The following is a 14,507-nucleotide window of genomic DNA, read 5'->3' on the forward strand; positions in this document are numbered from 1 at the left end:
TATTTAAATTATCCCTTTCCTAAATTAAATAAATATTTAATTTATTTAATTGCCCTACTTCTTCTATTAATTAAATAAATCTTTATTTATTTAATTAATTCATTAACCTTTTCTACACATGAGACATGTCATTCATCTCTTATTTCCTACACTACCTACCCCTTTCATTATTTTGGTATTTCTTATACCTACCCTCTAATCCTAGCCGACCTCTCTTTTTACACCTCTCAATCTTAACCCTCCATTTTCTATTGTGTCCTCTATTTAAGGAGATGCTTTCTTCATTACCAAAACCCTAATGACTAATTTTGGAGGACTTGGCTACACTACGATCCTACTTGCAACCACATTCCGTTCTTTGTTGAGCTCTTGTGCATACAAAAATCTGAGAGCAAGCATATCAAACAAGATCAATGGAGATAGGAAGAATGGAGACCAAAAACCCTAGTGGACATGTGATGGTATAATCTTTGTGATTTTTTGAGTTATTTTGCATTGTCTTAGGTTATCTTCATATGTTATGGTGGATCTTTGTTCATTGTTAGGCTAGGGTTTGGTGGTTGAATCCATTTTAGTCTTTCAATATTGTTGTTTATTGCTATCCATTTTCACCATATACATTTTGGCACGCCCGGTGGGACTCTTGTCCCTTTGCATTTAACATTTTGTTGCAGATTTTGCATTTTTGAAGTTGCAGATCGGACGATTTCGACGACATTTTAGGTTTTTTTCGCGTCTGCGAGTGTTCGGATCGCGTTTTTGTATTTCAGAGGCGTCTGTGACATCTTTTATCGCGTCTGTGTTTCTGTCATTTTCTATTTTTGCAGGTTTCCGAAAGTCGCGTCTGTGATCCCTAATCGCGTCTGTGAACCCTCTGATCGCGTCTGCAGAATAAAAAGGCGTCTGTGTTCTGAAATCACGTCTGAGAATCACAGAGCCGCGTCTGTGTCGGACAGACGCGTCTGTGTCTGGTATAACAGCGTCTGTGCATTCTGTTTTGCAAAATTTTTTTTTTTTTTTTTAAGTTTTTCGATTCGGGTTTTCGGATTTTTGTACTTAGGGTTTCAGATCTGGTTTATTTTTGGCTAACCTTTGCAGATCTAGCTAACCTGGTTTGTGCAGCTTGCTTTGGAGACAAATACGTTTTTGTTGAAGGCCCCTTTTCACAAAGTCTTTTTGGGTTTTCTTAAAATTTACCTAACTTGTGTGCTTGCAGGAAGGGGTTATCATTTGAAACAACCCAAACTACTAACAATTTTGTTGCAGGGCCTTAGCTAGGGTTTTGTAATTTTATTTGTGTGCCTTGTCTTCATAGCTTAGCAAACACTTCAATTGGTGCACTAAAATTGAACCATTGTCTTTTGTGTCTTGAGCAATAGGCTCTTTGTGTTTATTCTTTAGAGGGCCTGTCTTCCCGTGTGGTCATTAGGACTACTAGTGAGAAGAGAACGACCCAAGTGGTAGCAAAAGAAAAGCCATCTTCTTCCAAGCCACTATAATCAAATGTATTCATGGTGAAAACTATGAATAACGTGTGCTGATTAGTTCATACCGACACTATGTCTCCCCATAAACCCGTTTGATCAAATTTATTTGATCATTTGTAGGGCGTAACCCCTACCGGCTGGGAGCCTTCTGTATTTACAGAGCTGAAAGTGCCGCATGTATGGCCACACGAGCGGATGCCCTTACTAGCACCTCATTGTTTTAGATGCCCAAATCCTTCTAGTTGTTGAGGCAGGAGGTCGGACCTCTGGTAGCGGCCCACACACATACGGTTCTTAGTAGAGATACAAAGTTCGCCATGGGGAGTTTTCATGGGGACTGATGCTTGGCTGACCCGAGAAGTGAGTGCCGAGGGTGGAGCCAGTGAGGTCAAGCATCTAAGTATCCGCTCTGAATAGCGTAGCCTCGGGGGTAAAACCCCATGTGGGATCAACAATTATTGTCCTGGCCAGCCATAAGAATTGTGCTTGACTTATGATAAACATTCAAACAATCAAGACAAAACAGCAAAACATTGTGTCTTTTGTGTCTTCAAGTGTATGCAAAAAACTTTTTACATCAAACAACACACTTTTTGGAGTCTAAACAGTCTGCAAACATTGGGTCATCAACACTGTGTCCTCTTGTCACGAAAAATAGTCGAAAAATCAGATTTGGTCACAGCAAAACAAATTCACAGATAGGAAAGATTGCACTAAGGTTACAGAAACGCGTCTGTGTCTGTTAAAACCGCGTCTGTGTCAGATAAACGCGTCTGTGAAGTACAGAATAGCGTCTGTGTTTTTATCTGCGTCTGTGTCGAACAGAGACACGTCTGTGTCTGGAAATAGCGTCTGTGAAGTATACAGGCGCGTCTGTGTCCACAATTGCAAAAATCTGTCAGTCTTAGCAAACATCAACAGGAAATCTCAGAATCACGTTTGTGTCAAACAGAATAGCGTCTGTGTCTTAAAACCGCGTCTGTGAAGTATACAGAGGCGTCTATGTCAGGATTTGAAAAAAGTCTAACAGTCAAGCAAACAAAGAAATCAGTTTCGGCACACTTGAGCTTCCTAGGTTATCTCTTCAGGTTCATCTAGCATTCAGCCTGTTCTAAGGTCTTACACAGTCCATCATTGCTTCATACCTCATTTTACAGTCATACTTGTCTAAACTTGAGTCAAAAAGTCACTTGCTTGTCCTCACTATATTTTGTCAACACACTACATACAAAAACACTTTGCTAAGTGTTCCCTCATCAAGGTTTCTTACCTTTGGGTCTCATTTGGTCTTACTTAGAGTCAAGGTCAGCTTACCTCATCAAGAGAAACTATCCTCTCTTTGGAAGTCACACCTACTCTACAACATACATACTTGGTCTTACACTTTGGACATTGCAAGTAAACTTCAGATTCATTTACATTTCATACAACTCTTGGTCTTACATACCCTTGTCATTTTCGTCTAAGTCTCTCACATATTGGTCTAACACCTAGTTCATGGTTGAAACCCGTCTTCAAAAATCTAGGAGAAAAGCTAAAGAAGCTCAAGGACCCGTAAACATGAGTTCTTATGAGTATGACAATGATGTCTTCTACAATCCTGAGCACACTACATTACCAGACATGAATGTTTATAGACACAATCCAAATATGGAAAGCGCAAACGCTATACACAACGCTACACACAATGATAATGTGGACAATTCTTCAATACTATCAGCAGACATACAAGAATCTATAATGGATCCTCAATTCAATAGATTGGTTGAAGAGATAATGAGGAGGGATCGTCAATACTTTCTAAACATGATGGCACAAAGTGGAGCTAAGATACCACATGATTTTGACTTATCTCAACTTATGGAAAGTAGACCTTCACAACAAACTCAACCAAATAGTGGAGGACCAAATAATATGATGCCGGAGTCACCATCAGTTTTGCTTCAGAAACCAGCAATCCCACATACACAAGCTCAAATGCACGATACTTACACTCAAAGACCATCATGGAGGCCTTATGTTCAAACACATGCTCAAGATATGGGTCAACCAAGACAAATGGATACTCAAGGACTTCCTCAAAATTTTGACACAAGAAGACCTCATGCCAAAATTGGGGGCAACACAATGGAAAATGAAAGGCCCATTGAATATGGTTTATACACACAAAACAGATATGGGGTCCCTCAACAAGAAGTTATGCCAAGCGCTCCATACATGTCGCAACAATATAGACCTCCATATGGACATGTCTATGATCAGTATCATCCATACATGCAACAAGCTCCTCCTCAAATGGGTGTTTCAAACATGGGATATGCTACAAGAAATCCATCTCCTCCCAAAAATAATTTGGAGCAACAAATTAGAGATCTACAAAAGAAAGTGGAAGACATGGGCACATCAAAACCCACATATACTATGAGAGATATATGCCCTTATCCATTTGATAAGAGCATTCCAATGCCTCCGTTTCCTCCGCACTTTGTAACACCAAAATTCGACAAATATAGAGGGAGAGGAGACCCCAAGGCACACATAAGACAATTCTTCACAGCTTGCATTGAGGTAGCGGCAGAAGAAACATACTTAATGAGGTTGTTCCCACAGAGCTTAGGAGATCAAGCGATGGAATGGTTTTCTCAATTACCTCCCGGTATTAAGTCATGGGGCGACTTGGCAGAGGCATTCATCCAACATTTCTCTTACAACATTGAAACAGATGTCTCAGTTACTATCTTGTGCAATACGAAACAAAAAGAAGGAGAATCTTTTGCGTCATTTTTGCAAAGATGGAGGAACTTAGCTAGCAGATGCTCTTGTGAAATCCCGCAAAAACAAATGGTGGAAATGTTCACACAAAATGTTAACAAGGCTATTGGTTATGATCTCAGAAAAGCTTGTTTGTCTACATTCAAGGATGTCATTGAAAAGGGCCTAGCAACAGAAAGAGTCTTAATTGAACAAGGAGTTATCAAACTATTCAGAGAAAACAAAGAGGACTTTAAGGGAAAAGACAAACCAAAGTTTTGGAACAAGAACAAGAACACAGTTAATGATGGTGTTGTTGATGCCAATACAGTGAGACCAAAGTTCATCTTTTCTGGATCAAATTCTACCAACAATCAAGTGAACAATCAAACAGCTTCCAAACCACGAAGGAAGTACACTCCATTGGGAGAACCACTTGAATCAGTATTCAAAAAGCTTGTAGCAAACAAAGTGATCACGGTCCCAGATTTTCCTCCATATGAACCAAAGGTAAAACCGAATTGGTGGAATGATGATGAATATTGTGAATTTCATAAGAGCAAGGGTCACAAGACAAGTAATTGCCATCGATTGAAAAACATTGTACAAGATCTCATTGACAGAGGAGATATTGAGATTGAGGGACATTCATCTAACCAAGAGCATGAGGTGTTTAAGGAACCATTCCCAAAACATGACAAGGGAAAAGGCAAAGTCACAGATGATCAAGCCAATTACACCAGAACATCTTACAATTATGATTCCACTATTAACCACATCTCAATGGACAATCATATTTCTACCATTACTATCAAAAATAAAAATCCTGAGAATCCTCCTCAGCGACCTAAAATTGTCCTAAAAGGTGTGGGATCTTCATCCGAAGCTACCTCTGAATGTCATGTTACAACTCGTCGAGGTAAGATCACATTGCCAGGAACCTCTTCTAAGAATACCAATCTTCCGTCAACTAAGCCTGAGTACGATCTTGTAGAGCAATTAGGGAAAACACCCGCACTCATCTCTATTCTTGAGCTCTTACGTATATCTCCTGCACATAAAGCTGTCCTTGACAAAACCTTGAGAGATACTGCTGTCCCTACGGATCTAAACGTGGATCAGTTTCAAGCCATGGTGGGATACCTATCCGTTCCACACTCCCTCACATTTACAGAAGCCGATGACGCCTCCATAAGTCAGCCTCACAATGCACCTCTACATATTGAAGCCTTCATACATAAACACCGAATAAAACGAGTCCTGATAGATGGAGGAGCAGGTCTTAATATTTGTACATTGAGCACCATCAGACAATTGGGATATTCTGACAAAGCTGTGAATGCTACAAACCAAATCACTATTAAGGCTTATGATGATGAAGAGCGCTCGTCCAAGGGCACGGTCATCTTACCACTCAGAATAGGGCCAGTAACAAAGGACGTGATTTGTCAAGTCCTGGATCTAGACCTCACGTATAACATATTGCTAGGACGTCCATGGATTCATGAAATGAGAGCGGTCCCATCAACATACCATCAGTGCATAAAATTTCCTCATAATGGAGTCGAGGTAACGGTTAATGGTGATCCAAATCCATTCATATATTGCAATAACTTGAGATCACATACTGAGATTATCATTCCCAGCAATCGTGAGGCTACTCCTTCTTCAGCATATATTGATCCTGAGTCATTAAAGCCCTCGACATCCAAACAAGGTGAACTTAGAGCCAAGTTTCAAGACAAAGGCATGGGAGAATACACTCTAAATCAAACAATGTTCTTACGACAAGTCATGAACTCCCCCAAGGAATATGGGCGACCACATCCAAATAAGCAAATCTCCATCATGCTCCTCAAATGGGATCCTACCGTCTTTCAAAAATGGGGTGAACTAGAGGAAGAAAGTTTATATAAAATGCTATATAAGGACGCTGGAGATGATACACATGATCAAATTATAATACCCTGTGAAAACTATGGTAAAGGTTTCAAAATTCTGCAGAGATTTGGGTATGATGGAAAAAGTCCTCTCGGACTACGCAAAGAAGGTGTCATGGAGCCTCTACAACCTGAGCTAACTACAAGAAGGGAACGCTCTAAGGGGCTTGGTTTTCTAAACCCCAAGATTCAACACAAGAAAACAAAACAGATATGGCGAGTCAAAGTGGCTGAAGTTCAACAAGAGGATAATTATTCCACAGACTCCAATGAGTGGGAATGGGGTTCAGACAAATCCTCCAGCGATTATGAACTTAATGAGACATTTAGAGAGCCAGATGAACCTACAGAGGAGGAGGAGTTTTACAAGAAATTCAGAGTTGGTCAAGAACCGACCCATAAGGATCCCGCACAAGCTTCGTTTCAGGGCCCTAGGTCAGGATCACATAGGATGAGGACACCTGTCCCTGAGGGTGCTACTAGTGATGATAATTTGGACTCACTCATGATCGACACTGATGAGGAGAGTGCCATTGACGACCTCGATGACTACCTTGACATACCTGAATATAACCACATCTTCACTATTAGCCTTGCGGATTCTAAAAACACTAAAGACCTTCCCCTCGTTCACCCCCAACTCATTGACTGGGATCAGGATGGACCACCACAGATTGATACATTTCAAAATGACGAAGCTATTGTTGATTATCTTGGCATTCGCGATGATCTTCCTCTTGGAGACCATAAAGCAGGATACGCCATAGAGCTAAATAACATGGCATACTTTGGTGAGGGTGTCGGGCCTTCTAGTCGCAAAAATGTGAAAATAAAGACAAAACAAGGGTCTTACGGCGAAAACCACACTGTGGCGCTCTCTGACTCTAAAAAAGTAAAAAGAAAGGACGTATCTGAGGGTGAAAACCTCTCTGAGGCGCCCGAAGATGGAAGGCTTGACATTCTCCCAGCATCATACGAGGAAAAATCATCCATGTTGGTAGAGGAGACTATAAAGACAAACATTGGTACAGCCGAGGTTCCACACAACATATTTTTGGCTCAATCATTGACAGAGGCCGAGAAAGCAAGGTTCATAAGCTTCTTTAAGGCACGACAAGTCAACTTCGCATGGTCTTATGCTGATATGCCTGGACTAGACCCCGACTTAGTAATGCATCATTTAACAGTCAAACCGGGGGCAAAACCAGTAAAACAGAAATTGAGAAAAATGCATCCACAGGTGGCATTATTAGTCAAGGCAGAGCTGGAGAAATTACAAGATGTCGGATTCATACGCCCAATTGATTATCCTGAATGGATTTCCAACTTAGTGCCTGTTAGCAAACCAGATCGCAGCATCCGAATATGTACAGACTTCAGGGATATCAACAAGGCTTGTCCGAAGGATGATTTCCCATTACCAAACATTGATTTAATTGTTGATCTCACAGCAGGCCATGAGATGTTATCTTTAATGGACGGATTCTCTGGATATAATCAGATCAGGATTGCACCTGAAGATCAACATAAAACATCATTCACTTGTCCATGGGGAACCTTCTGCTGGAATGTCATGCCCTTTGGGCTGAAAAATGCAGGTGCCACGTATCAACGAGCCATGACGACTATCTTTCATGATCTCATGCATGTAAAGGTGGAAGATTATGTCGACGACCTTTTGGTTAAATCAATAGACAGAAATACACACTTGGACATACTTTCAGTTGCTTTTGATAGGCTGGAAAAATACAAGGTAAGGTTAAATCCAAAGAAATGTGTCTTTGGAGTAACCTCCGGGAAGCTCCTAGGATTCATTGTGTCTAAAAGAGGAATAGAAGCGGATCCAGCAAAAGTCAAGGCTATCTTGGACATGCCGCCACCCAAGAATATCAGTCAACTTCGGTCTTTACAAGGGAGACTCCAGTCCATACGAAGATTCATAGCACAACTTGCAGATAAGTGTAATCCTTTCCAGCACCTGCTACACAAAAACATTAAGTTCAAATGGGACGAGAACTGTCAACAGGCTTTTCAGGCACTTAAAGACTATCTTTTGAACCCGCCAGTTTTGATGCCACCAATTCCGAATCAACCATTGCTACTTTACATATCAGCTACTCCAACAGCACTGGGGGCACTACTAGCACAGCAAATACCTGACGGCAAGGAAAAAGCAGTCTACTATATCAGTCGCACATTGGTGGGATATGAGCTCAACTACACACCAATTGAGCGTGCATGTCTCGCTGTGGTCTTCGCTTCACAAAAATTACGACATTATATGCTCACTCACAAGACCAAGTTGATTGCCAGAATTGATCCACTAAAATATCTGCTCAACAAAGCTACACTTACTGGGCGACTGGCCAAGTGGGTAATGATTTTGAGTGAATTCGACATTGAATACGTGGACAGAAAAGCAATCAAAGGACAAGCCATTGCAGATCAACTGGCAGATGCTCCCATGATAGATGATGTTCCTCTCCAGTCAGAATTTCCAGATGAGTCCATTCTAACAATATCACCTGCAAAGCCATGGCAACTATACTTTGATGGCTCATACACACAGCACGGGGCAGGAGCGGGTATACTCTTTATAACTCCCCAAGGCGATTCTATACCAAAGTCATACCGCTTATCATTTCCTTGCACCAACAATATAGCGGAATACGAGGCATTAACAACAGGGTTAAGAATTGCAGTTCAGTGGAAGATCCAGGAACTTCGTGTTTTCGGCGATTCTCAACTTGTCATCCGTCAAGCAACTGATGATTATCAAACAAAAGATGAAAAGCTAATGCCTTACAAACAACTGGTAGATGATCTGAAACAACACTTTGCAAAGATAGAGTTTGAGCAGATACCAAGAGAACAGAATCGCGCTGCTGATGCCATGGCTACAATTGCTTCACTCATTGACCTATCACAAAATGAGACCTGTTATGAGTTCCTGGTTGACAACCTGCTGATTCCGTCATATGAGATCACTCTCACGGAAATGATATGTGTTGTTGGTCCTGAATCCCAGTTATATGGTTCCATATTCACATACCTTCGCGACAACATTTTACCTCCCGATTTATCGAACAACCAACGTCGCACTTTCATCCGCCAATCCTCCCGATACGTTATCCTAGCTGATATCCTATACCGACGAGGTCTAGATGGCACCCTCCTTAGATGTTTAGAGAGTGACGAAGCTCAGATTGCGTTACGAGAAGTGCACGAAGGGATATGTGGTCCGCATACTAGTGGTCCTACCTTGGCCAAGAAACTCATCAGGACTGGATACTACTGGCCTACTATGGAAAAAGATGCATATCAGTTTGTCAAGAGGTGTAAGCAGTGTCAAATTCATGGAGACCTCATACACGCACCAGCACAAGAACTACAGCCACTTGCATCTCCTTGGCCCTTTTGTCAGTGGGGACTCGATCTCATAGGCAAGATTCACCCTCCTTCTTCCAACGGACATAAATTCATTATCACAGCCACAGAGTATTTCACAAAGTGGATTGAAGCTGTGCCTCTCACGCAAGTTACTGGGAAACAAATCGCTACTTTCATCCTGAACTACATCATTTGCCGATACGGGATTCCTACTTCCATTATTACCGACAACGGGCGTCCTTTCAAGAATCAGGATGTTCGTGAACTCTGTGAGCGATTCCATATCTCTCATCGTTTCTCCACACCATATTACCCCCAAGGTAATGGCCAAGCTGAGGCGTCTAACAAAACAATTCTCAAAATACTTAAAAAGACAGTCGACGACGCTGGCCGTAACTGGCATGTCCAACTCAATCCCGCACTTTGGGCCTATCGTACCAGTGTCCGCACACCTACAGGAGCTACACCTTACTCACTTGTCTATGGTGCTGAAGCCATCTTGCCTATTGAGGTCGAGTTACCTTCTTTACGGGTCTCCTTGAGAAACATAATCAACGATGAAGACTACAGGGTCTCTCGCTTACAAGAACTAGAACTGTTGGAGGAACGACGACACACTGCTTTTAATCATCTCAAGGCTTACCAACAACGAATGAGTCGCAGTTATAATCACAAGGTCAAGCCTCGCACATTTGAGGTAGGTGACTTAGTCCTCAGAGAGAACCCCAAGAATCAGCAAGATAGAGAAAAGAAGGGCAAATTTGAACCCAACTGGCTTGGTCCTTACATCATCACAGCAGCATATGGATCTGGGGCATATCAGCTCTCAACTACAGAAGGTGAATCTTTGGAGGATCCTATCAATAGCATGCACCTTCGCAGGTTCTACACATAAGCTCTTTTTGAGTATCCTAATGCAAAAATACAAAAAAATCAAAAAAATTCAAAAATACCAAAAAAAAAAAAAAAATTATAAAACAAAAAAATTGTTACTTGGTGAAAACCTGGCAAACAGGCGCCTTGTGACAACAAAAAAAATTGCAAAATCCAAAAAAGTAAAGAGAAATAATTTCGTCCAACGGTGAAAACCACTTCGGTGGCGCCCTGGGCAAGTACCATGGTGAAAACTGGGTCACCAGCGCCATGCGTAGGGACTTTGCTCCTCCCTCTTTCAGGATTCCCTTTCATTCTTTCACTTCGCACACAATCACGACCAATTCACTCACAATAAACTTACCCATTCCCATCATGGCTTGTTATTGATCTACCCGAGATTGGTTAGCCATTCATAATAAACCCTCCCTTTTCACTCTCTTTCCATCCATAATAAATCAGATCCTATCTGTGACTACGGCCAATTCCTGCGTCTAGTAATGGGTGTGGAACTGAGAACATCACATGTTTCGAGGAATACAGTTTCTTTCAGCTCTCTTCAGTCTATCCGCGCACAATTCGCAATAAAGCAACATTTTGCATCGCAGATCCGCAATAAAGTTCCATCTTCTCCACAATAAGGTATCAGTTTCATGGATTCAGTCAGTTTCCAAGGAGACACAGCAGCAACAATGGGCTTCAACAAAATCAAATCTTTTAACAGACTCAGACAACATATGGTTCAGTGCTATCTATCCTTTTTGTGAAAGTGAACATTGTGACCACAATCAAAATTTGACTTAAACAAGTGACAAGAGACACAAACTTGAGGACTACAGTGGATGTGGGTGTCGAGTCTTGGTTTTCTTTTGGTTTTATCTTTTTGGTGACATGTCTTTTAGCTTTTCCGGGATGTCTTTGACTAGAGATTCTATCTCCAGGATGTCTTTGACTAGAAAGGCGAGGATGGGGTATCGTCACTTATTTGCATTTGCTGTCTGTGGATTGTCTTTTAGTAATACTATGACTTGTCCAAGGATATGAGGACACTGTGAGTCTAGTGTGAACTGGGGCATTCCTTGTTTGTGACTGTCTTATCTCCATGCAAACAGGTACAATGACTTTCTGGGCCGAACATATGCCTCGATTGTCATAACCTATTTTGCCATAATAAAGCTCAATGATGATAACGCACAAGTAGCTCTTTCACGTTCATATCTTCTGTCTTCCATCCCCCTTTCTTGATTGACTTCCATGGTCCTTCTCGAGTCCGCGTAGCCCGCTATCACATGACTGAGTATAATGACACACCAAAAACATGTGCATTTCATATAGTTGCACCTGCATCACCACATATAAGCATTTCATACATATAGATATTATAATGGCATCACATCCTGCATACAACACATGTTAGCACATCTCACATTTTCATTATATAAATAATCATTTGCATCACATACATTTTCATTTGCATCATGCATCACATATACAACATAAAAGAACAAAAATATATGGCCTTGCATCATATAAGCATCCATATCATAAAACATGCATCACATAAGAACATCTCATCACACAAGGTACACATGCATATAGCTGCCGCAAAAGATGAATCATCTCATATATATAATCAATCAAATGTGTCATAATACAATGATGTCAAAAGAATCATATGGCTACAAAAGAATCACCCGCAGGTGTCTACAATACAACAATGATACATCTACTGATACAATGGGAGCCCACTATAGCTATGAGGAACTCCCTCCCTCGGAGCCACCTCGCCTCGACGGAGTCTGAGCTGTAGATGGCCCTGCCCCTGGATCCCCCTGTCCCTCTGGTGGTGGTGGAGGCCCCATAACCCCACCGCTGGATGCCTGTCTCCTGCGGCTCCCTCCCGTAGCCGTCGCTGTGCGCGACGACCTCTGGAAGCTCCTAGCCCGCTGCTCTGCTGGCACGGCTGCATAATATAGATCCCTCCAGTAGGCGATCTCCTCTCCCGCTCGCAAAACATAGGCGTAGCCTGCCCCTGCATCCTCTGCTGCCCGCCTACCTGCCCTCAGAGCTGTCTCGGCCTCGGTATATCTCTGGATGGCCTGATCCCTCTCCCGCTCTGTGTCTCGGACCCTGATCCTGAGGTGGTTCCTCTCTCGAACCAAATCCTCAATCTCATCTGCCTGGCCCTGGCAGATCTCCCGCAGCCTCACCACCTCATCCTCCTCGGAGTCTCCGCTCTCCGCCCCTGCCTGTGGCTCCTCCTCTACAGGTGCCTGTCCCTGTGCCTCTGCCTGCACCTGTCCCTGTGCCTGTATAGGTACCTGTGGCTGTACCTGTCTCTGTCCCTCTGGCTGTACCTGTCTCTGTCCCTCTCTGGGACCCTGTGCTGCTGGCACCTGTAGGGGCAGTCCACCCCGTCCTCTCACCACTGGAGCTGCTCTCTCCTGACCTCCCTCCCTCCGAGGTGCTACCCGTCTCTCTCCCACCACTCCCCTCCGCCTCTGCCGGCCCCTACCTGCATCCCCTCCTCCCTCATCATCATCTCCTCCACCCTCTCCATCCACTGGCTCTGCCGGATCTGTCAACCTCGGAAATGGATGCTCTGCCCAGTACGCAGAGTACTCTGCGTCCATCCCTGCATCATCTACCTCTGGCCACATGTCCCATGGCATCGGCATCATCTCTGCTAGCTGCATCACTGCCTGATCATAAGATAGCAGTGGGCCAAACTGCACCTGATCTCTAACAGTACGGGCATACATACCCGAGCCTCGGGGCATCCTCTGAATCCGGCCATACTGCCTGCATACCCTATCCACCAGCTGTCTCTCTAATATATAGGGCGTCCGCCCAATCAGGTACCTGCTCCGGAAGGTGTAGGGTAGCTCCAGTGCATCGTCACCCCACTCCTCGCACCCCAGGTACGGCCTCCAGATCACCATATCAATGTCATCAATGACTCTCCTCCAGTGCTCCAATCTCCCAATCCGAGGCTGGGATGTGATCATGGCATACAAATGAACAAAACTCTGTCCCTGTCCTCTGCCTCTGAAATGAATCGGCCTCGTCACTGGAAGGTGCTCATAGGCCCACACCTGCAATAGAGTCACACCGCAGCCCAGCCCCACTGATCCATGGTATACAAACTGATGCAGCTCATAGTACAAATGTGCTAGGACACATGGCCCCCATGCATACCTAGTGTGCTCTGCCATCAGCGTCTCCAAGGCCCCTCCCCAGCCCACTGCCAATCCTCGTGTGGCCCTGTCTGGACACAGGTATCCACTGATAACTCCCCCAATAACTGCCGGCAATGCCAATCCTGTGGCAGTCATGGTGTCCCAGGCTACATGCCCTGCTCTCATCTCCAACTCAGGATCCTGAAAAACCCGTCTCAAGGCCTCCCTGTCACCGTCACGGTCGTAAGGGATCAACTCTCCATCAATAGGGACATGTAATATCCTGTATACATCCTCCAGTGTCACTGTCATCTCACCCATCGGCAGGTGAAACGTGCATGTCTCTGAGTGCCATCTCTCGGCCAATGCAGTCAGCAACCCCATGTTTGCCCGAAACTCAGGCACATAGAGCATATATGTGAGACCCATCTCCTCAATGGAAATCATGTCCTGGATGGACAACTCTGGACGCAGTCTCTGAGTCGATGGGAATCTCTCCCGTGACTCCAACATCGGCAAATACTCCTGCAGTCAAGCAAATCAATCTTGTCAGTTATCGTGGCATTCACTGTTTATCACAAAATGCTACTCGCTACCCAAATGCATATGGCTATCTACCCTAGTGACACTCACTGTTCATCACAAAGTGTTGCTATTTATCCTAGTAGTGCTCACTGTTCATCACAAAGTACTACGTGTGTGACATTCCCTGTTCATCACAAAGTGTCACTCACATTCGCACTCCCTGTTCATCACAAAGTGCTGCATATCCTGGTGCTCCCTGTTCATCACAAAGTGCCTTGATCTATCCTAATCTTCCTAGAGGACCTGCTTGAGTGTATCCTCTCAGCAGCTTATCCAATCGACAGCGTATGTTCATCACAGAA

Source organism: Cryptomeria japonica, chromosome 4 (genome assembly GCF_030272615.1).
Source record: "Cryptomeria japonica chromosome 4, Sugi_1.0, whole genome shotgun sequence".
Lineage (NCBI taxonomy): Eukaryota > Viridiplantae > Streptophyta > Pinopsida > Cupressales > Cupressaceae > Cryptomeria > Cryptomeria japonica.